General features: G+C 44.0%; 1 protein-coding gene across 1 annotated transcript in view; it reads right to left on the bottom strand.

Moving 5' to 3' along the window:
• The window catches only part of tp53i11b (tumor protein p53 inducible protein 11b), an 80,369-nt gene that overhangs the window by 51,720 nt on the left and 4,615 nt on the right, over window positions 1-24,034 (bottom strand). The window lies entirely within an intron of this gene.

Raw genomic sequence — 24,034 nt, 5'->3', positions numbered from 1 at the left:
GAACCATTTCAACTCCCCCTCCCATTCCTCAGACGACATGTCCATCCGGGGCCTCCTGCAGTGCCACAACGATGCCACCCTAAGGTTGCAGGAACAGCAACTCATATTCTGCTTGGGAACCCTGCAGCCCAATGGTATCAATGTGGATTTCACAAGCTTCAAAATCTCCCCTCCCCCTACTGCATCCCAAAACCAGTCCAGCTCGTCCCCGCCTCCCTAACCTGTCCTTCCTCCCACCTATCCCCTTCTCCCAACTCAAGACGCACCCCCATCTCCTACCTACTAACCTCATCCCGCCCCCTTGACCTGTCAGTCCTCCCTGGACTGACCTATCCCCTCCCTAACTCCCCACCTACACTCACCCTTACTGGCTCCATCCCCGCCTCTTCGACCTGTTTGTTTCCTCTCCACCTATCCTCTCCTCTATCCATCTTCTATCTGCCTCCCACTCTCTCCCTATTTATTTCAGAACCCCCTTCCCCTTCCCCATTTCTGATGAAGGGTCTAGGCCCGAAACGTCAGCCTCTCTGCTCCTATGATGCTGCTTGGCCTGCTGTGTTCATCCAGCCCTGCACCTTGTTGCGCTGGAAAAGCTCAGCAGGTCTGGCAGCATCTGTGAAGGAAAAAAACAGAGTTAACATTTTGGGTCCGGTGACCCTTCCTCAGAACAGAATGCATCTTGCTGAACAGTAAACGGTTGGCACTTCTATAAAATCAGACCTAGGGCTGTGTATGAAGCGGCTGTGAAGAAGGCCAATCTGTTCTCTATTCTAGCTCCCCCTCTCCAAAGGAAGCTGCTGCAGACTCTGCCCTCTCACTCCAACCAGCAGCAGAAAGTCCTCATTCTCCTGAAACTCAGACACCCTCACTGAAAGTCAGATCATATCCTCCACAGCCTCCTGCTACAGAATGGAGCAGACCTGCCCAGCTTTTTCGAAAGAAACATTCACGGGGTGTGGGAATGTCACTGGCTGGGCCAGCATTTATTACTTGTCCCTAATTGCCCTGGAGGAGGCGGTGGTGAGCTGCCTTTTTGAATCAGTGTAGTTCTTGGAATGTAGAGTACAGCCCCAGGTATTGATAGGGGGGGGAATTCCAGGATTTTGACCCAGCGACAGCGAAGGAACAGTGATACATTTCCAAGTCAGGATGGTGAGTGGTTTGGAGGGGAACTTGCAGGTGGTGATGTTCCCATATACCTGCTGCCCTTGTCCTTCTAAATCAAAGTGGTCATGGTTTGGAAGGTTCTGTCTGAGGATCTTTGGTGAATTTCTGCAGTGCATCTTTAAGATAGTACACTCTGCTGCTACTGAGCGTCAGTGTTGGAGGGAGTGGATGCTTGTGGATGCAGTACCAATCAAGCATGCTGTTTTGTCCTGGATGGTGTCAAGCTTCTTGAGTGTTGTTTGGGGCTGCACTCATTCAGGCAAATGGGGAGTATTCCATCACACTCCTGACTTGTGCCTTGTAGATAGCGGTCAGGCTTTGGGGAGTCAGGAGCCGAGACCCTAACCCAGCCCACTGCAGTTCATAATTCCAGCTTTTTATTCTGTAAAATGTTGATGCTTTATATAGCATGACCAACAAAACCGTACAGGTGACAGTCTAAACTATCATTTTAAAAAAATCTCTCCAATGTCAACACTAGATGTAAATATGTCGAGAAAATGTCATTAAGATGTACTGATCCCGTTCTCCATTTGATATTAATCACGGTTAATTTTGAACTCTGCAGCCCACATATCACCTTTGCCCTCACCAAGTTTCTCTGTTTCCTGATTTGCCTACAAGCTCAAAGGTTGAAAATCCTGCTTCACCTGACCTTGAGTGATTTTCTCCTGTTCTATCTCCTGAGCTGTTCTATACTTTGCGATCGCTGCCTGTTCTCCCGATAGCAACATCCCTTATGGACCCCAGAACCCATCTGCCAGGGATCTCACTTTGAACGCACTTATAATCTACCGCCCTCTCTTGGCCAAACTTTCCTGATTCTTTGGAAGAAGGTGTTCCATGTCATGGCAGGGAGGGGTTTGGATATGATCTTTCTGCCCTAAGGGTTCCACATAATTTTAAATTCTTCTGCTATCCACAGCCACAACCTCATTAGCAAGCACCATCGGGTGTGACTGGGCACTGCACTGTAATGAGGTGGTGTGCACAGCATCCATTCTCCCTCCCAACATTGCACAGTCTCCCAGCTCCCGAGAGAGACTGGGGACGGGCACCTCCCTGAGGACAGGAGTGAACAATGTCATGGAGAGAAAGTACAGCTGAATCAAATCTCAGGCTCATAGCTCCCTCCCTCAACTCAGGACAGGACAAACTGAAGTTCGTGCCCGTTACCATGCCAACAAGCTGGTCAGGTCCATTTGGCAGCGTGAGAACAAAATCTGAGCTGCCAATTTGAGAGCAGTTCCACGCTGCAGATGTTTATTCAAGCCCCTATTACTTCATGCGCTCAAGACAGCATCTCATCTAATGTTAATGGCTCGAGAGGGGAATGACAGAGAGTGTATACTGTAGGCCTTTCCCATGGGCCCCCCACACACACACATATACATGCACATACACACAGACACAGACATGCATACAGACCTACACACACTCACATAGGCACTAACACACACATACACAAACACACATACACACATGCAGACGTACACACACTGACACACACACACACACACACACACACACATATAATATAGACACACACACTCACACACACACACACACACACACACACACACACACACACACACACATACAGACCTACACACATTGACATACAAACACACACATAGACACATATACACACACATAGAGACCTACACATTGACACACACACCGATATGTACACACACACACACAGTGTGAACAATACAGGTCACAGAGGCACAAAGCTATACAGCATGGAAACGAACCCTTTGGTCCAACTTGTCCAGGCTGAACAATACCCCAATCTGACCTGGTCCCATTTACCAGCATTTGGCCCATATCCCTCTAATCTCTTTCTATTTACGTACCCATCCAGGTGCCTTTTAAATGTGGTAATTGTACCCACCTACGCCCCTTCCTCTGGCAACTCATTCCATACATGCACTGCCCTCTACATGAAAAGGTTGCCCCTCAGATCCCTTTTAAATCTTTCCCCAGCCTGCCTTGATCCCTTGCAATTTGCCTACCGGCTCAACAGGTCCACAGCAGATGCCATCTCCCAGGCACTGCACTCATCCCTGGAACATCTGGATAACATAGATACGTATATCAGGCTTCTATTTATTGACCTCACCTCCGCCTTCAACACTAAAAGCCCATCAATCTAATCTCCAAACTCTGAGACCTAGGTCTCAGCTCTGCCCTCTGCACTGGATTCTCAGCTTGCTGACTGCAATCAGTGAAGATAAACAACAGCACCTCCTCCATGATAACCTTCAACACTGGCACCCCGCAACGATGCGTTCTCAGCCTCCTACTGCACTTCCTATACACCCACGACTGTGCAGCTGAATTCCAAACAAACACCATCTACAAGTTTGCTACGATAGCACTGTGATAGCTCGGATATCAAACAATGGTGAGTCAGAATACAGGAAGGAGATAGAGGGCTTGGTGTCGTGGTGCAGTGAGAACAACCTCTCCCTCAATATCGGCAAAATGAAAGAACTGATCATTGACTTCAGGAAGGAAGGTGGAGGACACCTTATCTACACCAAAGGAACTGGGATAGAAAGGGTCGAGAGCATCAAGTTCCTAGGAGTAATAATAACCAACAATCTGTCCTGGACCACCCAGGTATTTGCGACGGTCAAGAAGGCACAGCAACGCCTCTTCTTCCTCAGGCGGCTTAGGAAATTTGGCATGTTCATAAGGACCCTGGCCCTACAACTGAAGCCCATGTTGGAGAAATGCAGTTAGCTCAAACCAGGGAGCTGGGGAGACAGGAAGCTAACGTCTGCTCAATCCCAAACAGCCATAGCTTGATGCCTGGGAGCAGAAACCTCCTGTTTACCCTACTGCCCAAGAGACTCACTCTCACCCTCTGCACTGACTGTTTTTGGTAGTGAGGGGTGACCCTGTGCTGTAACTTGTCTCCCTCTCACCTCAAACATCCATCCAACCGAGCTCCTTTAGAAAAGAAAGTGTGACTTGGAGTTGTTGCTCAGGTGCTGACCAATATCTGAGGTATCTAGGAAGCACCCCCAGCAAGCACGCAGCAACTCGATAATTAGCCAAAATGCCCACTAGCAAAGAGGCCAACTGATCCTATCAGATACCAGCCACACTCCTCACATGAGAGAAGGCTAAGGAAATCTGGCATGTCCATAAAGACTCTCATCAATTTTTATAGATGTACCATAGAAAGCATTCAATCCGGATGCATCATTGCTTGGTACAGCAACTGCTCTGCCGAGGACTGGAAGGAACTACAGAGAGTTCTGAATACAGCCCAGTCCACCATGGAAGCCAACCTTTCAACCACTGACTCCATCTATACTTCTCACTGCCTCAGGAAGTCAGCCAACATCATCAAAGACCCTTCCCAACCTAATAATGCTCTCTTCCAACCTCTTCCATCAGGCAGAATTTACAAAAGCTTAAACACATGTACCAACAGATTCAAGAACTGCTCCTTTTGCATGTTATTAGACTTCAATTAGAATTTAATTTTATATTGATCTCGCTCTTTGAGCACCTTCTCTGCAGCTGTAACATTGTATTCCTCGCTCTGTTCTATTACCTTAATGCACTTTGTATGGTATGATCTGTCTGGACTGCACGCAAAACAAAACTTTTCCCTGTCTCTAGGTAGATGTGACAATAATAAATCAAATCATGAGCAAGATTCCCTGATCCCAGAATCACATCGGCCCCATTCCATCTGAACATCCAGGAAGATCACACAAACATTCCTGGTCAATTAAATGTAAAAGCTTCGAGTCCCAGATTCAGACTCCCACTGACAGAAATACTCAGCCACTGCCACCATTCCAAACTCCAACCAATGCTGGTGAGAGTTAATTATAACTAATATTGGAGACTGCTCACTAACAACTTCATATTCACTCAGGCAGAAGGTTCTCCTGCAGTTTGAGAAGTTGTAAGGTGTACTGCAGCGTGAGTGCCATTCTGAGGAAGACATCACACAATGTAAAATGTCTGGAAAAATACTCTATTAAGCTCATTGGATAACATCAGGCAGAGAATGAGACATTCAATCAACTGGGAGTGAGGGAGCGAGCGCTAGACCATGTACAAAGCGTCCATTACTGAGTGTGGGAACAGACAGACCCATGTGAACATGAAGTGACAGAAGTGGCACTGGAAAAAATAGGATGGAGTTGGTGCTCATGGGCAGCAAGTATCAGCACAAAGGAAGAATCAGAGAACATTGGCAGGCTGGGCATGAACCCCAAACAAACCCAGGTTATGACAGACATTGACATATTGGTAAATAGGCAACCGAAGGTGGTCAGGGACGGGAATGGGAACAGGAAATCAAATAAGCAGATGAATCAATGCTGTAGGTGGCTTCTTAGCTAGGAACATAAAAACAGAAGAAAGTCATTCAGCCCTTCAAGACTGTGTCAGCATTAGAGTCATAGAGATCCACAGCACAGGAAACAGCCCTTCGGCCCATTAAGTCCGGTCAGAAACAATTACCTAACAATTCTAATCCCATTTTCCAGCACTAGGCCCATAGCCTTGGCATTGCAAGTGCACATCTAATTACTTACTAAATGTTATGAGAGCTTCGACCTGTACCATCCTTACAGGCAGTGAGTTCCAGATTCCCACCACCCTCTGGTAAAAATATTTTTCCTCTCATCTTCTTCTGCCCATTAACTTAAATCTATGTCCCCTGGTCATTGATTCCTCCATCAATGGGAAAGGTTTTTTTTTCCTGTCTACCCTATCTAATTTTATACATCTCCACTGTGCCCCATCTACTTTAGGGAAAGCAATCCTTGTCTGTCCAATCTCTAACAACTAGAACTCTCCAGCCCAGTTAACATCCTGGTAAATCTCCTCTGCACCTTCTCCAATGCTATCACATCCCTCCAGAACTGCGTTTAATACTCTAGCTGTGACCTAACCAACATTTTATACAGTTGCAGCATCACCTCTCTGCTTTTAAACTCTATGTCTTGGCTAATAACGGCAAGAACGTAAAATGCTTTCTGAACCACTTTATCCACCTTCCCTGCTACCTTAAAGGACCACTGGACATGCACATCTAGGTCCCTCTAATCCTTGGTGCTTCCCAGGATCCTATCATTCATCGTGTATCTATTTTTATTTGTCTCATTTCATTTGTAACTGGGAGAGCATGTTTAATCTTTATGTTTGCAGCCACTTTTCTAACAATCTTTTCCAACAAAATATCACAGTTCAGCTTTGGCCTACAATGACATTAGTGCTGTGGTTAGTCTTGGGAACAGTAGTTCAACCAAGATCCATTATTGGATGGATTAGGTGCATTTTAATGCACCCAAATTGAATCACAGATCAACGTGAGTATTCCTGTTATTACTTATTAGAAAGAATCTAATTAATATACAATTGCACTTCCAAAAGCAGATCCCACTTAACAGGGTCCATTTGGAACAAATTTAGGCCACCTTCTTTCTTCTAATTCCATTTCCAAACAAAAATAGCATCTTGGAAGCATTACACCACTCTACATAATCAAATCAAGATTCTTATTGTTTCAATTGACCCTTCTACTAAGAATTTCTTTCACTCTAAATGAGATATTGACAGAGCTATTCCTCCTCTTGGTTGCACCTTGGTTTCATCTCCTGTGTGACTCTAAAATAGATCAATCTCCAAATTAAGGCATCAAGCTTTTGGAAGAGTTCCAGGTTTCCATAACATTTGTGTGAAAAAGTACTTTCAGATTTGTTTCTTAATATAAGAGTGTGGCATTTTAGCTGATGTCCCCTTGTTATTAATTCCTTGCCCAGGTAAAATAATTGTTCTGCACATACTGAATCAAATCTATTTTAACATCTCCGTTTAATTTCTATATACGCCAACATGCTGTAGCCTGTCCTTTAATCCATTATTCATTGATATCGTTCCAATGAATCTGTGCTACACCCCTCCCCAAGGCCAGTACATCCTTCCTAAGGTGTGGCCAGAGCCAAACACAATACTCCAGATGTGGCCTGAACAAATGAAGCTCTAATCTCTTTCCTTTTTGAGATCAATTTTTCTTTCAGAATGTTTTTTTTAAATTAAGAGCTTATTTTAGATGCTATATCTGGATTCTATGTAAAGCCTTCTATGTAAAACTGTGTCCACTTTAGGATCCTGGACATCCAGAAGGGATGAGGAAAGATATAGAATGACTCCCCTGAGACCAAAAATGACAAATGGTCAAAATGCCTGCACTTGACTCTTGAAATCGGAACTTTTAAGGGCAACAACTGTATTCACTCAGTTGCAGACAGAGAAAGAGATGTCATTCCAACATAAGAAATAATGTCGGAACCAGGGGTTCAGGATTGGAGAACTTGAATGGAATTTCCCTTAATATGTTTCTTCTCTTTCTCCATTTTAAAAGTTTGAAATTCAGAAATCTAGTGTAAAGCTTACTGACTAGCTGACTCATCTGACTGAGGGAGAGTTTATCAGTCAATCTCCTGAAGTCTGAATAGGGCCTCAATGAGTGTTAATAACTACTGAAATAACAAGAGTGAGGAATCTCAGCTCACCTCAGTTTCATTTAAGAGAGGGCCTGTGGAAAGTGCACGATCAGTCAATTTCGCATGGTCAGGGATGAGAGATCCCACAGGGAGTGAAACACAGCCAGGGTGAGTATAACAGGAACAAAAACAAAGTTGCTGGAAAAGCTCAGCAGGTCTGGCAGCATCTGTGAGGGAAAAAAAGAGTTAACATTCCTCTGAGGAAGGGTCACCGGGCCCGAAACGTTAACTCTTTTTTCCTTCATAGATGCTGCCAGACCTGCTGAGCTTTTCCAGCAACTTTGTTTTTGTTCCTGATTTACAGCATCCACAGTTCTTTCAGTTTTTTTTATTTACTGGGTGAGTATATCATTTGAGGAATTTGGAGACGATGTAGGAATTTGGTGCAGAGGGGAACAGCTGTTTTTTGCTTGCTTTCTTTTCTCTCAGAGCTTGTAAAGTTTTTTTTTAAAACAGGATAAATTGAAGCCCACAATCAGGCACCCAGCTCAAAAGGGTGACATCACAGGTAATCTATCAGTTCATTGGTTAGTAATAGCTACTAAATGGACTATCTATTGTTGCTTCCTTTCAGATTGAAGATAAAGAGGGGAAACATTTACAGCTACAAATTAAAAGACCAGTCAAGATTTTTAAAAATCAAATAAATAACTAGTAATTAAAATAGACGTGGAGGGCCAGGCGATGTGTTGTAACTGCATGATGTGGCAGCTGATGGAGCCCATTGTGGTTCATTGTCACCATGTCTGCAGCAAGCGTTGGTTGCTTGAGGATCTCCAGCTCAGAGTGGATGAGCTGGAGTCTGAGCTTCGAACACTGCAACAGGGAGGGGGAAGAGTTACCTGGACTCTGTGTACCAGAAGGCAGTCACATCCCTTAGATTAGCTACCTCACATTCAGCCAGTGATCAGGTCTGATTACCAGCGAGGCAGGTAGAGGGATGCAGGAGGCAGTACTAAAGGAGATTCAGCCCTTGAACTTGTCTAACAGGTTTGAGATTCTTGCTGTCTGTGTGGATTAGAGTGAGGGGTGTAGGGAGGATGAGCAAACTGACCGTTGCACTGTGGTAAAGGGAACCATTCAGGAAGGTGAGAAAAGAGAAATGTAATTGGGGATAGTATAGTCAGGAAAATAGACTCTGTTCTCTGTGGCCAGGATCGAGAGTTCTGAAGGCTGTGTTCAGAATATCTCAACAGGGCTACAGAGAAACCTGGAGTGGGAGGGAAATGTAGTGGGTGCCATTGATATGGGTATAAGAGGAAAGAGATTCTGTGAGGGAATATGAGCAGCTAGGGGCTAAATTTCAAAACAGGACAAAAAAAGGTAATAAACTCTGGATTACTACCTGAGCCAGAAACAAGATTAAAGAGGTAATGTGTGGTTCAAAGATTGGTGTTGGAGGAACGGGTTTGAATTCATAGGAGATTGGCACCAGTACAGGGGAATGAGGGAGATGTTCCGATGGGAAAGGTTCCACCTAAATCATCCTAGGACCAGAGTCCTAACAAATTGCAGAACCAGGTCTGTAGATAGGGCTTTAAACTAAATAGTGGCGGGGAGGGGGAGAGGGAAATCAGTTCCAAGGAACATTATGGAAATAGTTGCTGGAAGGCTCATCAAGGTTTATTGAAGAACAAGTGATAGAACAAAGCATATAGAAAGGATCAGGAATCTAACTTCAGATAAGGGGACTACTATGAGAAATGGGGGAGCAGTCAACGCAGGACTGAGGGTGTTGTACTGAACTGTACGCAGTGTACAAAACATGGGAAATGAGCAGGTATGATGCTGTGGCTATCACAGAGATGTGGCTGCAATGGAGACCAGGGCTTGGAACTAAATATCCAAGGATACACGTCCTATTGAAAGGACAGGCAGAGGGGACAGGGTTGCCTTGTTAGTAAGCAATGAAGTCAAATTGATAGTAAGAAATGATATAGAGTCAGAAGGTGTAAAAAACTGTGTGGGTAGAGTTGAGGCACCATAAAAGGGGAAAAAGATCTTGATGGGAACAGTGTACAGGCCTCCTAGCAGTAGTCAGGATGTGGGGAAGTAAATAAATCAAGAGATAGAAAAGGCATGGAAGAAAAGCACTATTACAATAATAAGATCAAAAAGTGCTCGAAAACTCAGCACATCTGGCAGCACTTGTGGACAGAAAGCAGATTTAACATTTCAGGTGCAGTGACCCTTCCTCGGAACTAGTTCTACTAGTACAAGAGAATAGGACCCACAGGCAAAGCCTCAGGGTGAAGAGACAATTATTTGGAACTGAAGTGAGGAGGAATTTCTTCAGCCAGAGGATGGTGAGTCTGGGGAACTCATTGTTGCAGAGAGCTGTGGAGGCCAAGTCATTGAGAGTATTTAAGACAGAGATAGATAGGTTTTCAATTAGTAATGAGATCAAGGGTTACAGGGAGAAGGCAGGCAATTGGGGTTGACAAATACACCAGCCAGGATTGAATGGCTGAGCAGACCCGATGGGAAAATTACCTAATTCTGATCCTATATCTTGTGATCTGAATTGAAGGGTAATTGTTAGAAATAATTACTGACATTCACCTACATAAAGGTTGAACTCTTTCCCAGTTTAACATGCTTTCCTTTACAGAGAAGGGACTTAATGTTCAGCTGTATAAGGTATACGCAGATTCATTTTGATCAGTTTGGGTTCTCATCCGGGACATCACTGAGCACCAGCTGGTTGGGTCTGTCACAAGAGGAATAACTCCCTGTTTCTGCCTCTAATTTTGATAAGAGTGGATGAGAAACTTGTTTTTTTATTATAGTTCCAATTGACAATGAATTTATGATCATCATTAAATTCTTAATTCCAGATTTTTATTGAATTCAAATTCCATCACCAGCCATGGTGGGATTTGAACCCAGGTCCCCAGAACATTACTGGGGTCTCTTGATCAACAGTCCAGCACTAATACCACTAGGCTATCACCTCCTCTTGAAGGATATAAATGGGTTACTGAACATTGTTATGATGAAGTGAGGAGGGGTGAATCAACTCCCCTCTTTACAATATTTCTGTCCCACAACAAAGATTTATGTTCATTTTAGCATGCAGCCGTATCTCTCTGTAATAACAGTGCATGTTCTCATTGAGGCATTCAAGGGGGCAGTCGTTGTCTGCAAGCACTCACTAATTAGTACGATTGTCTACCTAGGAAATTCTGTGTCACTGCCCATGGGTTCTGTGGGTCTGCGTGTGGCAGAAGAACCCGATCTTAAAGCCGCATCTCCCACCACACAGTTATCAGGTGTTTCCGGGAGGTGAAACTGATCCTGGGCCTTGTGATCATTGGCATTCCTTTCTGCAGCTCCTTTTCTGTACTTCCTGTTGCCAACAGATGTTGTCAAAGACTTGTTCCTTCATACAGGAGTTTCCTCCAATCAGTTTCTTCTGAACGAGAATCTCCCACAAATTAACATCTATGTGGCACTTCTTAAGGGAAGACTTCAGGGAGTCTTTCAAATGAGATGGACGAAGATGATTTGCTTTGGCTGTTGGAACTCAGGTATCCTAAGCACATGGCTGGCCCAGCACAGTTGGTTCCTGATGATCATGGTCTTGAGGTTGGTGCTATTGGCTGCTTCAAGGACGTTGATGTTAGTATGGCCGTTCTCCCAGCTGAGGCAGAGAATCCATCTCAAACGGTGTTTATGCTACATCTCAAGAGCCTTGAGATGGTGTCTATACATTGTTCAAGGTTCAGAGCTGTATAGAAGAGTTGGAAGGATGCCTATATTGTACAGAAGGATATTGGTATCAGTGCAGATATCATGGTCATTGAAGAGTCTCATCCTTAGGCATCGGAAGGGCGTGCTCACAGATTGAATGTGATGTCAAAACTCTGCATCGACATCAGCCTTAGATCAGAGGCAGCTTCCCAGGTAAGGGAAATGTTCCATGTTTGGAAGGATTTCCCTTAATGGATGGATGTACTGGAACATGACCTGGAAAGGATTCTTAGAGGATTTCAGTCTTCTTGAGGGTGAGGCTGAGATCAATTCTTCACCATGTTTCTGCAAAGCTAAGTCAGGCTTGCAAATTCTCTTCCATGAGAGCAGAGATGACATTATTATCCATATACTGGAATTCCACAAGCAAGGTCGGTGTTGCTTTTGTCTTTGGATTTCAACCAGTCGATGAATTTCTCGAGGCAGCTGGCCTTTGACAGGATCTTCCGTAGCACCTCTGATTATGTGTCTATTGTAACAATCAGTAGGGATACAGTAAAAAGGCAGGAGATTTGCACTTAGTTAAAATGTTCCAAGAGCCAGTATAGGCATGATGGCCAAAATGGGTCCTCCTGCACTGTTACCATTCTGTGAAACAGGGAGAGGGTACACCTATCAGACGTTTCAGTCTGAAATGAATGAGATGCATAAATATTCACGGTTGTGGTCTAAATCTCGGATTATCAGTAGCTGGTTCTTGTCCCCCTGAGGTTGCAGTTGTTGTTGTAGGATGGAGAGATGTCCTTCCTGAAGTGGAGATGCCTCACACATAATGGTTGCTGAGCTTCAATAGGAGCATAGGGGCCTGAACACTGCTAGAATCGTGGAAGTGGAGAGGTTGATTCATTTGAGTTCTTTCTTAAATTATAATTTATCTTTATGTGTTTTTTTCTCAATATGCATACATTTTGAGACAAGATTAAGAGATGAGAAGTAAACTTTCTGTTATTGGTACTATAATGGCTCAATAATTAACAGTTTTTTCTTAATTGGGTGAAAGCACAGCAGATTTTTCAAAGCAGATTTCTGTATAGATTCTGTTTAAATCAGCTTTATACAACTTGCCAGTGCTCTTGTATAGCTTGTGGGTTTTGCATATTGAATGAGCGGGCATGGAGGAGGAGCGGGAGTATGAAAGGGACGTGGAAGGTGAGGGGCTAGTAGGGTGAGGGCTAAAGGGCTGAACAGCATTTAAAACAAATAAGACAGTCTCAGAAGTAAGACAGCCCTTCTAACCTGGCACTCGTACACCTCCGTGACCAAATTCAATCAGGTTCATTGGCCGTGGCCAAATGGATCCTGAAGCCACCTTTTGCAGTGGGAAAAATCATGGGCTTGTCTGGCAGTTGAGTTTGGAAATTTCCCGACTTGAGCTTCTCGCCCCATAAATATACAAACACACATCAAACACACAACCACAAACACACATCTCGAACTGACTTTTCATAAATTATCTACCAGTAACAGCTCAGGTTGGATATTACGGAAAATACCACATTTCTCAATTGAGCTTTGTGTTTCTGAGATGCCTCCATCCTAATGTAAAATTGGCACATTTACTAAATATGATAACATTTAAATATTTCCATTCCAATGCAAGCTACGAGGGACTCTCTAAAGTTAACAAGCCATGAGGATAACACAGCAGAAAGGTCTTAGACGATGCCATTTCTCCACATCCAGCAAATACAAAGACATCATTTCACCAAGAACACAACCACATTAACTGCCTTCACATGCACACACATTATAATGGACTTGTCTTTATCAACAGGAAGTGATGCTCTAACCCTGGTACACAGTCCTTGGCTTTTTCTCTCTGTCTGCTTTACCACATTCACACCCGCCTGCTTTCTGCTTCCCAGTCAGTCCCACTTACAATTCAGTGTCCTCCACTCCTCCCACCTCATTAACCTGGTTCTCACGAGTTGGTAGATACAGGGCCACCTCCCCCTATTTGCCTATCGCATCGTATTTGATTCTGAAATATGTCATTTTTTAAACAGCCTTTTAAAACCAATGAATACCTTGATCAGCAGGCCAAACTAACATGGAAACAGGAGGCCAGGATTTCTATCCCACACTGAATAATGGCACACACCCTGTCATTTGAGAGAGAAAACAGCCATTAAATGCCAGGCTATTCAGCACTAAGTGGCATGCTCACTCTGAACACCTACAGACAGACTCATCCCTTTCAACGTGACCTGAAAAAGAGAATATTTCTTTTCTAAGAATTTCGGATGTGTCTGGGAGGTTTCTATCCCCTTCTACTCACCATCAGCCTGGGGCTGTCTGGTCTATTCTGCTCTGCGCTCCCGAAAGGTCGAGACTGCCTGCCTCAGAGCTGTGATTGTCCTTCCACAGACCACTTCTTCCAAAGGGATGCGACAGGCCTGGCCCCCACTCTCAGGGTAACAATCTGCACTGACAGGCTCGATTTACAGTGAATTCACACTTGGGAAGTGGTGGAAGGTGTAAACGACAGAGCTGAGTGCAGTAGGCCATCAATCAGCTCCCAGACAAATCCAACAATAAGGTAAGATTGGTGTAGCTGGGCTAGGACCCGAGAGACAGGAGATTAAATCCACTGGGGAATTCAAACTGCACAAAATGAACCGATCTCTTTAATCATGATCATGCAAGGATTGTTATCAAATTTAACAGCTTCGCTCCAATCCTTCAGGTTCAAGTTCTTCAAGCCAAACATGTTCTGACCTACATGTGACTCCAGACCCACAGCAATGTGGTTAACCCTTGAAATGAACCTAACAAGCCCCTCTGTTCAAGAAGGTAGATTATCACTACCTTCTCAAGAGGAAACAGATAATAAATGCTAACTCAGCCAGCAATGCCCTTACCCCATGAACAAATTAGAAATGGAGAGTCTGGTAACTGGGGTCTGTTTCCATGCTGTATGACTCTATGACTCCATTGGCCGTAAGGTACTGGCTGAGCCCTCCCCTTCCACAGACCATTTATTTTCTCATGCTAGATGGAGGGAGTATACTGTCTCACCCGCTGGGTGCACTGTCACCTTCTGTACTCTTTCCAGACCCTGAGATATTGAGCTGCTTTATGGATGTACATGGAGAAGTCATGGGAATGCTGATAGGAGTCAGTGAGGTTGATGGAGCTGAGCTCCCATCTGTGTCACCGCAACAGTAAGTGACTAGTTGGAGTTCATAGGGAGAATGAGGGGAGGTCAGGTTCCTGCTGCTCCTGTAGATCGCAAGTTAACCCCACTCCCAACCGGAGCCATGGACATGGGCAAGGAGTATCTCCAAATCAGGAAGGGCTGGCAAAGCACAGCAATATTCCTCAAAACTGAGTACTGACAGCCCCCAACCCCCAATACCCCCTACCCCGTCTCTGACACTGTCACTTGTGCATTGTTGTGTCAAAGTAAAGGCTCCACCGAAGACCAAACCACACTGTGATTGGGATGAAAGTGGCTGATTTAGTTTTGGCACACTCCAACATGACCTCAAGACATTCCAGCTGATATTTATGGAATGTGACCAGTCATGTTGCAGTGTAAGAGCCAATTAACACACAGCAGACAGGGCGTGGATGGCAACTCAAATCTTTGGGAGAATATTCTAACTGCCTGATACAGAAGGGGTTTTGAAATATGCTAGCCTAAAGTCATGTGCAAATCGACTATCATGTTGCTGCAAGTTCCATAAAAATTCCTCTCTGTTTATGCAGCATCTGCAGAGATTACTCCAGAAGCATCCAGCAACTCTTCTTCCTGTCAAATTGCAGAGCCTCCAAGCCATCGCCTCAGACTGATTACAGGCAATTGGATTTCCCTGAGCCATCTGTCCATTCGACATTGTATTGTGGCTAAGAAACAGCGTGAGGGCACATTCTGACAGAGAGAGGGAGGGAGGAGACGGTGCAGACAGAGAAAGAGAGAGAGAGAGACAGAGAGGAGGGAGGGTGTAGCCCTGCAACAGGAAAAGACAGGCCAAGAGAGGGACAGACCAGAAGAATGTAATTCTCTGCAGGAAACAGAAAAATCATGAAAATGGAATCAACAAGGAAATATTTGAGAGTTTTTGGTTGACACCACATAATTGTCCATATGGAACCAACCTCATCAGAATGTCACTCACAACCTCTGCCAGACTGTCTGACACTTTAACCCTACCCCCAACTCTTTCACAGACTGTCTGCCAGGCTCTCCCCCAGTCCTTTGTCAGTTTGTCTGCCTGAGTGATTTCCCCTGAATGCAGAAGCTTACTGCAGATTGTGTATTGTGAAGTTGAAACCTGGACTGTGTACAGTTGGCAGTCAGTCTGATACATCTTGTTCAGACTCCAGGAACGAGAACTTTGTTCTGAAGAAAAGTTTCGCAGAGACAGAAAATCTGAAATCAAAGCAGAACGTGCAGCTAATATTGAGCAGGTCAGGCAGGATCTGTGGAGGTTTCACGTCAATGACCTTCCATCTCTGCTCCCTAACCTGCTGAGAATTTCCAGCATTTTCTGCTTCCTCAAAACGTACACTCTCTATCGGTTTGCACCATGTACACGACTCGCTGCCACGGAAAGGCTGTCAATATCACCAAAGACCCATCACACTTCGGTAATGATCTCCTACAACATTTTCCATCAGGCAGAAGATACAGAAGCCTGAACACATGCACCAGCAGGTTCAGGAACAGCTTCTTCCTAGCCATCATTATACTGATGAATGGACTCTCTAGCCTCAAATAATGCTGCTCTTACTAACGTTAATCTCACCTAGCGCATGCTCTGTGCAATGAAACCTGTATGCCTCTAAGAGTTTTTGATCTGTACACCCTTGTTTACTATGATCTGTCTGTACTGCTCATAAACAAAGCTTTTCACTGTACTTTGGTACATGTGACAATCAATCAATCAATCAAGAGACATGAACCAAATTTGGCTCAGCTTCTGAAAATCCACAGCTAAAAGCTAGGAAGGAATTGGCATGAAATTCTCCATCTCCCTCAAACCACAAGGCTGATGATCAAAGGAAATGCAGATCTTGCATTGATATAGCGCCGCTGATGACATCAGGATGCCCAAACTGGGGTACATTAGAAGCGCAGTTACGGACAGAGGAATTGGAGACAGCAAGCTGTGATGATGAGGGCACAGTATGTTTTAGTAAGGACAAATATTGCCCTGAAGCCTGGGCAGAACATTGTGCTTTCCTTCAAAACAGTGCCATCCACGGGATCTTTAATATCCTGAGGTGGGTGCAGTTTGGGGCCTCAGCTTCATGCCGCATGTGGACAACCCCAGCCTCTGGCAGTGCGGCACACTATCAGTGTGACACACCCCCAGTGCTGACCTGGTGTACCAGCCAGAGGTGCTCAGGTCAGTGCAGTTGGCATCCAATCCCATGAGGCTGTGCCTCCGAGCTGAGAGTGGACAATGGGAACACATGTATTACAGCCATAAAGATGATGGGTTCTGCCTATTGTAAATGGACATTTGCTGGATAAATGCACAGAAATGGACAGAGCTTCATTCTTTAGCGATCTCTAAAGAGACAATGGTGCAAACCAAGATTATACTGTAGAGGGAAACCAAACGGTATTTGGCTTTGCCTACTGAATGAGACCATTTCAAATCTCCTAATACTGCAACACAATCTTCCAAACAGCCCCCTTTCAATGTTGAGGTAAAGCTTGTTGGGTACATTCTATATACATGGAACTGTGTCTATAATCTATATTGTACAATGAAATGATACAGCAGAGGATGCCATTCAGCCCAGCATGCCTGTGCCAGCACTTTAGTACAGCTATCCAATTAACCCCAGCCCTGCTCTTTGCTCACAGCCCAGTTATTTTTGTCCTCTTTACGTCTTTATCCAGTTCCTGTCTGAAGGTTATTATTGAATCCGCTCCCTCTGAGCTTGAGGCAGCACATGCCAGGTCAAAACAACTCTCCCCATAAAACAAACAGATGGTGGCAATGCTTAGTGTTATCCCTTGCAATATGAGAAACAAGGTAATGACGAATGGAAGAGACATTTATTACAGTCGCTGTTACAATGCTCACTGCACCCCTCAGGCACATTGGGGTCTGGGCTCACAGTTAGCCAGCCAGCTACAAAGTGCACTATGCTCTCAGCAGAGTGTCATTCCTTGTGTGAAACCAAGTAAGATGGAATCCAAGGCCATTTTAACCTCAGGTCACATGCGTTGATACTGATGATACCATGAGCATGTCTCTTTAAGATATACTGGCCATGAAGTTTGTTATGGATCAGACCAAGCCCCCTCAGAATATATTCAGAAGATAGCCTAGACCTTAATGTTTAAAGGTAAGTGTAAGGTATTGCATTCCAGATGCAATTCAATTGGTCAAACTACCAGATTTGAAGCAAAACACACATTATTCATACACAATAGGTAAAATGCAACAAAACAAAGAAGAAATTAGAATAACTTAACGCTATTGGAAAACTTAACAGAAGAATAGATTATTTTACTACTAAACAGTAACTGTTCCAATATAGTAACATCCCATTAGCACACCTTTGGCAAAGGCAAATTCAGAAAAAATAAATTGTCTCACATGCAACTCTAGCAGCCCAAGCAGAAAAAAAAAACTAAGAGAAAACTCTAAGACAGTGTAGCAGAGAGAGATGTACTGCAGCTTCCAAACCCTGCTGAGACCCCAGCAACAACTGCTCCTGAAAACTAAAAACCAAAAGTCCTGGTACTGTGGGAGCTTGTCCCACCCATTCAGGCTGCTTCTATTGTTCCAACTTTTAAAAAAAAGCCTAAGTCCTCACAAACTGGTTATTCTAATAGCTCTGAGTAGATAGCTTGGTACCTCTGACTTAAATCCTCTCTTCAAAAAGGAAAACAGGACAATATACACCTCTTGAAGCTATTATATTATTACAGACTCAACTCAACCAGGACCATTTCTCCATCGTTACTCTTTGAAAATAGTGCATGATTTTGAACAGCTTTTCAAATCTCCTTTTCGTCCTCTCTCCTGAGGAAAATAAACCCAGTCTCTCCAGGTTCTCCACATACTAGAAATGCACGACCCCAGTGCCATTTGAGCAAATCCTTCTATACCTTCTCTAAAGGCTTTGTCCTCTTCTGAAAAAGCGGTGCCCAGATTTTGATCACAATCCATTTGAAATGCAGTGACCGTTTTGTAAAGAATTAGCATTCCTTCCTTTCTTTCGGACTCAAAGTTTGTTTATGAGGTCAAAAACCTTGTTTTTAATCGCAATTTTAACCTATCCTCCTATCTTCAAAGGTGTACAACCCCAGTCATTCCTACATTCCCTTTAAAATTCAATTTTGCTTCTCCTTCTTCTTCCTGCCAAGATCCATCCTTTCAAATTAAATGTTCCACATGTCTGGCCAGGACTGGTCTTTCTGAATCTGCCTGGTCTCTTACTATTCTCCTCATTTTTTTCGATGTTCTTGTAAAGAGACTATGCTCTGCATACACAAGTCCAGGTCCTTAACACATATCAAAGAGAATATTAATGCTGGTTCTGAGGGAATATCACTGTATAACTTCCTTCAGTCTAAAATGTAATGTTTACCACTGCTTTCTGCCATCTATACTTTGGATAGTCTAGTCTCCATACTGCCAATGTTCCTTTCATCTCATGGGCTTTTATTTTACAAATGAGCCTATTATATTATATTTTGTCAAACATCCTTTGGAAGTCCAGAACAATCAGACTGTCCTCATCAACCATCACTGTTACTTCAAAGGTCTCAATCAATTTAGTCGAATATGATTTACCTTTCCATTTTAATGGCCCAATGAAAGGATTGAGTGGAATGGTTCCAGTATTACTGATGATATGAAGCTAAATGGGAAACTGACATGTAAGAAAGGACACAGTGACATTGCACAGGGACCTAGCTGTGTTGCGTAGGAGTGTATCACCTAGAACATTGCTTGTGGGAAACATGTCAGATTATTCACTTTAGAAAGAATCTGTTTAAAATGATCAAATTTCTCCGACCACCAACATTTAATATCCTTGTGCACAAAGCGCAGAAGATTTACAGACAGGTACAGGCAGAAATTGCGAAAGCAATTGGTACAATAAAATAAACTACTGTGGGTGCTGAATACCTGAAACAGGAACAGAAATTGCCGGAGAAACTCAGCAGACAGAGTTAATGTTTCAAGTACAGTGATGCTTCTTCAGAACTGATAGTAACTAGGAAAAGGTGGAATTTATGGCTGAAGACAAGAAGTGATGGAGAGGGAAGGAGTGAGTAGAGAGGTGGAAATGGAGCCCAGAGAGAGAAAGGCAGTTGGGCAAACAAAGAGATGAATTATAGCAAGCCGGGGAAGGAGAAGAACTGATCAGGGATGCCGAATAGCTGAAAAAGGGATGGCTGTGCACAGCCTGTGTCTTGTGTGCTTGTGTGGTGGAAGGAGCAGGGTGCAGCGTGGGTAAAGTAGGTGGAAGAAGGTTCAGGTTCTACAGTTATTGAACTCAATTTTGACTCCTGAAGGCTGCAGGGTTCCCAAAAGGAAAATGAGGTGTTGTTCTTCCAGCTTGTGCTGAGCTTCACTGCAGCAGGCCCAAGTCAGAGATGTTGGCCGGAGAACAGGGTGGTGTGTTGAAGTGGCAGGCAACTGGAAGCTCAGGGTCTTTTTTGCGGACAGAACATATGCATTCTGGCAAATGGTTCGTTGTCTTTATTGCAAAGGATTAACAACTCGAAGCTTCCCAGGGCAAAAGGAAAATGCTTCCCGTTTTCACACGATGATGAAAGCAACTGCATTCGAATAGCTGTCTGGCAAGTTAGCATCACAAAGAACAATTAGGTTCATATTCTTCATGGAAGGCAGAGGCCAAATAGAGATGAAAACTGGGAATGCATTTGCCCTCAAGGCATCTGCAACCTTGCAGAGTTTCACTACAGCCCTTAGTTCGAATATATCAAAATGAGCTTCTGGTCTTGTCTGAGTCGGTAACTAATTCAAGTCACCAGCCAAGCCTCAATAGCACTGTGCTGTCTTTAGATGTAATATTATCTTTCAACGGTGACTTAGCATAATTACCCTGGACTGGAGTAACACAGTAAACAGGACTGATAATTTAAAGTCACTCCAGACCCCCTCCAGTCCATAAACCAATATATTTCAAAGTCCCTGAAGCTAGACTTCCAATCTGATTAATATTCTTACTAAGGAATTTCACTTCAATCTTATTAATATCAAATTTTCTGACTAATCATGAGGATTGAGCATTAAAAGCTTGAATTTCAAGTCATGTAACCACTATCTTTCTGTACTTCATTACCAGGATCTTTCCTCTTTCTACGTTAATAACCCAACAATTCCCCACAATTAAAGTCTATCTCAGATACTCTCAAATGATGCCTTAGAGCTCACAAAAAATGTCTGCAGGATTTCAGCCTTGATCAAAGCCCTTTTCCCTGTAAGTTAAAAAAGAATCATACTGAAAACGGCAACTAATCGCAATCCCCATAGTATGAGGGGAACTATTAACCAGCATAGAAGTAGATTGCATTTCCATCCATTGGCCATTTGATAGGGGGTATATCCAAAAAGCCATCTGATTCTTTGCATGAACTGCCCATGTTAGTGCAGTTGGCAATTTACAGACAGGAGTTTCCAGAGCAGTTCATTGACAGTGATTCTTTTCATACACTGCATTGCTGTTGGGCCTTTCTGCTGTGGTATTCTTGACTACTTTAGTGGACATGTCTCTGAACTTGGCATCAGCAAATTTCCCTCCATTATCAATCAGAAACTCAGCTGATGCTCCTAGTTCAGTCCCTATCCATTGCTCCATCACTTTATCTGGAATCATCCCTTTGTCTGTTTCGCAAATTAATATAGAAAGTTCTGATCTAGTTGTCGTGTCTACAAAAGGGTTAACAAACCCAGACTGTAAATATTTCTGTTTTGGTCCCATTTCTTAAGATCCATGGCATTAAAGTCAGATAGCAATGAAAGGTTTACAATAGACACTGCAGTGTCCTCTGATCTTTGTTATATCTTCGACATTTTGCACTAGCCTCTTCAATGAGCGTCATACACTCCTCATCAATCTTCCTGCACCCTTCAGCAGGCCCTGAGGAAGGGTGAGCAAGTTATCTCTGTGGCTTCAAGACAATTGTATTTTCTCTATGATTCTTATCACTTGATGCCGTTCTCTCCAATGTTGTGATCAGAACCATTAGGTTTTGTTAAGGAGATACAATAATATCCTGATTAGGAAACTGTAGACCCACTGAGATTCCAAACACAATTGCTTTATCATGCTCTCCATCCAGTTTTATATGTGTCCTTTTCATGGAAAGCTTACTTTCAGCAGAGGTCTCTCAGTGGAGAGGATATCAATACTGATAATATAGCTTACTCCAGCTATTTTGCACAGAATCACCACTCTCTTCAATGACCTCAATCTGCTGTTACCCCCAATTTAAAACAAGTAGATCTTTCAAACTCCATGAGATACTGTTGACCCGCACTACTGAGTGAATCTAGACAACATTTCAGACAAACACTATCACACGCTGTTGAGAGGCAGCTACTAATTAACACTGAACAGTTAACATGCAAACATTGTTGCTGGGGTTGGAGGGTTTGAACTACAGGGAGGGGATGAATAGGCTGCTGCTACATTCCCTGCAGCCTATGTAGAGGCTAAGGGATGACCTTATTGAGGTTTATAAAATCATGACAGACACAGATAGGGTGAATAACCAAGGCCTTTTACCTGGGGTAGGGGAGTCCAAAACCAGAGGGCATAGGTTTAAGGTGGGAGGGGAAGGATATAAAAGTGACCTAAGGGGCAGCTTTTTCCACATAGAGGGTGGTGTGTGTATGGAACAAGTGCCAGTGGAAGTGACAGAGGCTCGTACAATTACAACATTTAAAAGACATCTGGATGGGTAAGTGAATAGGAAAGGCTTAGAATGATACGGGCCAAATGCTGGCAATTGGGACTAGGTTAATTTAGGGTATCTGGTTGGCATGGACAAGTTGGACCAAAGGGTCTGTTTCCGTGCTTTATAATTCTACATCTCTATAAAAATAGGAAACTCACTCTCTTGAGCCTGCCCTACTATTTAATAAGATCCCGGCTGATCGAAATATTCTACATACCTGCCTACCTACCCCTAATAACCATCTCCCCCTTGTTTAGCAAGTATCTACCTGAGCCCACCAATGGTAACGATTGGTAATCCTGGTGTGGGGATTAATAGCTGGAGAATTGCAGCCTGCTATTTGAATTGAGCAGTTTCCAATGTCGTAGCAGTCAGACAGGAGCGGGAAGGGACCATTGCTAATGCTGTAAGCCTAGCCTAATGCACAATAAGGCCCAGTTATAACTCACTGATTACTCCGTTCACTGAAACACCTCTGACCAAGCACGGCTGAGGCTGCCTCCCCATCTAAAACTACAAACTCTCCTACAGGGAGGACACTGACTGGGCATCAACATTTCACTGTTACTTCTGATAAACTGCTCACAGCACTGTGCCACAACAGGTTCAGTGTATGTGTACAGACTGAGAGGGGAGGAGGGACAGCAGGAGGGCAGGACACAAGACTACACCTGGCAACAAACAGCCAGGGAGCTGCACTCTCGCCCTCTCTTTTACTGCCTTGCTCTCTGTATCACTTACACCCTCTCGTTCATTCACTTTCTGGCCCCCTTGCACTCTCACTCTCACACTTTTTCATTCACTCCCTCACTCACTGTCTCTCTCACTTGCTTTCTCATTCCTTCATACTCATTATCACACTCACTCCTTCTCTCCTCCCTTCACTCTCTCTTAGTTGCTCCCTCTCTTTCACTTGCTTTTTTTCTTTCTCACGCTCTCTCCTGCACTCAGTCTCTCTCACAGATAGAACAAAGAACAAAGAAAATTACAGTACAGGAACAGGCCCTTTAGCCCTCCAAGCCTGCACCGACATGCTGCCCGTCACAACTAAAACCCCCTACCCTTCTGGGGACTGTATGTGAGATACTCTCACTCAGTCTCACACTCTCTCTCACACACACATACTGCCTCACTTTCTCTCCCTCACACTCTGTCCCGTATTCTCTCTCTCCCCCTCTCTCTCTCCCACACTCTCTCTTTCCCCTTCACTCTCTTTCTCTCTCTCCCTCTCTCTCTCTTTAACCCCCGCTCTCTCTCTCTCTTTCCCCTCCCTCCAACTCTCTCTCTCTGCTGGTTATATGTTGCTGTCAGTCTCGATCCCACACCACCGTGTAGCCTCCCCCGGATTATTCCGAGTACCCTGTCCTTCCCACCTGAAACACTCAGATATTGGCTCTCCTTTTCAAACCAGCCCCCAGCACAGAATAGTGGAAAGTCAGTAACTGCCCTGTTCATTTAGACATTGTCATCAAAACACAGTTTGATGGCCCACAGCGTGTCTCTGATGACGGATCTAACAGGAACATAGGTATGTGTGAGGTTCCACACAGACACAACCTACAATCACAGGGATAGTAGGAACTGCTGATGCTGGAGAATCTGAGATAACAAGGTGTAGAGCTGGATAAACACAGCAGGCCAAGCAGCATCAGAGGAGCAGGAA

The sequence above is a fragment of the Rhincodon typus genome, chromosome 17 (genome assembly GCF_021869965.1).
Source record: "Rhincodon typus isolate 14 chromosome 17, sRhiTyp1.1, whole genome shotgun sequence".
In the NCBI taxonomy this organism is placed as follows: Eukaryota; Metazoa; Chordata; class Chondrichthyes; order Orectolobiformes; family Rhincodontidae; genus Rhincodon; species Rhincodon typus.
This window is presented reverse-complemented; position numbering and strand designations above follow the sequence as displayed.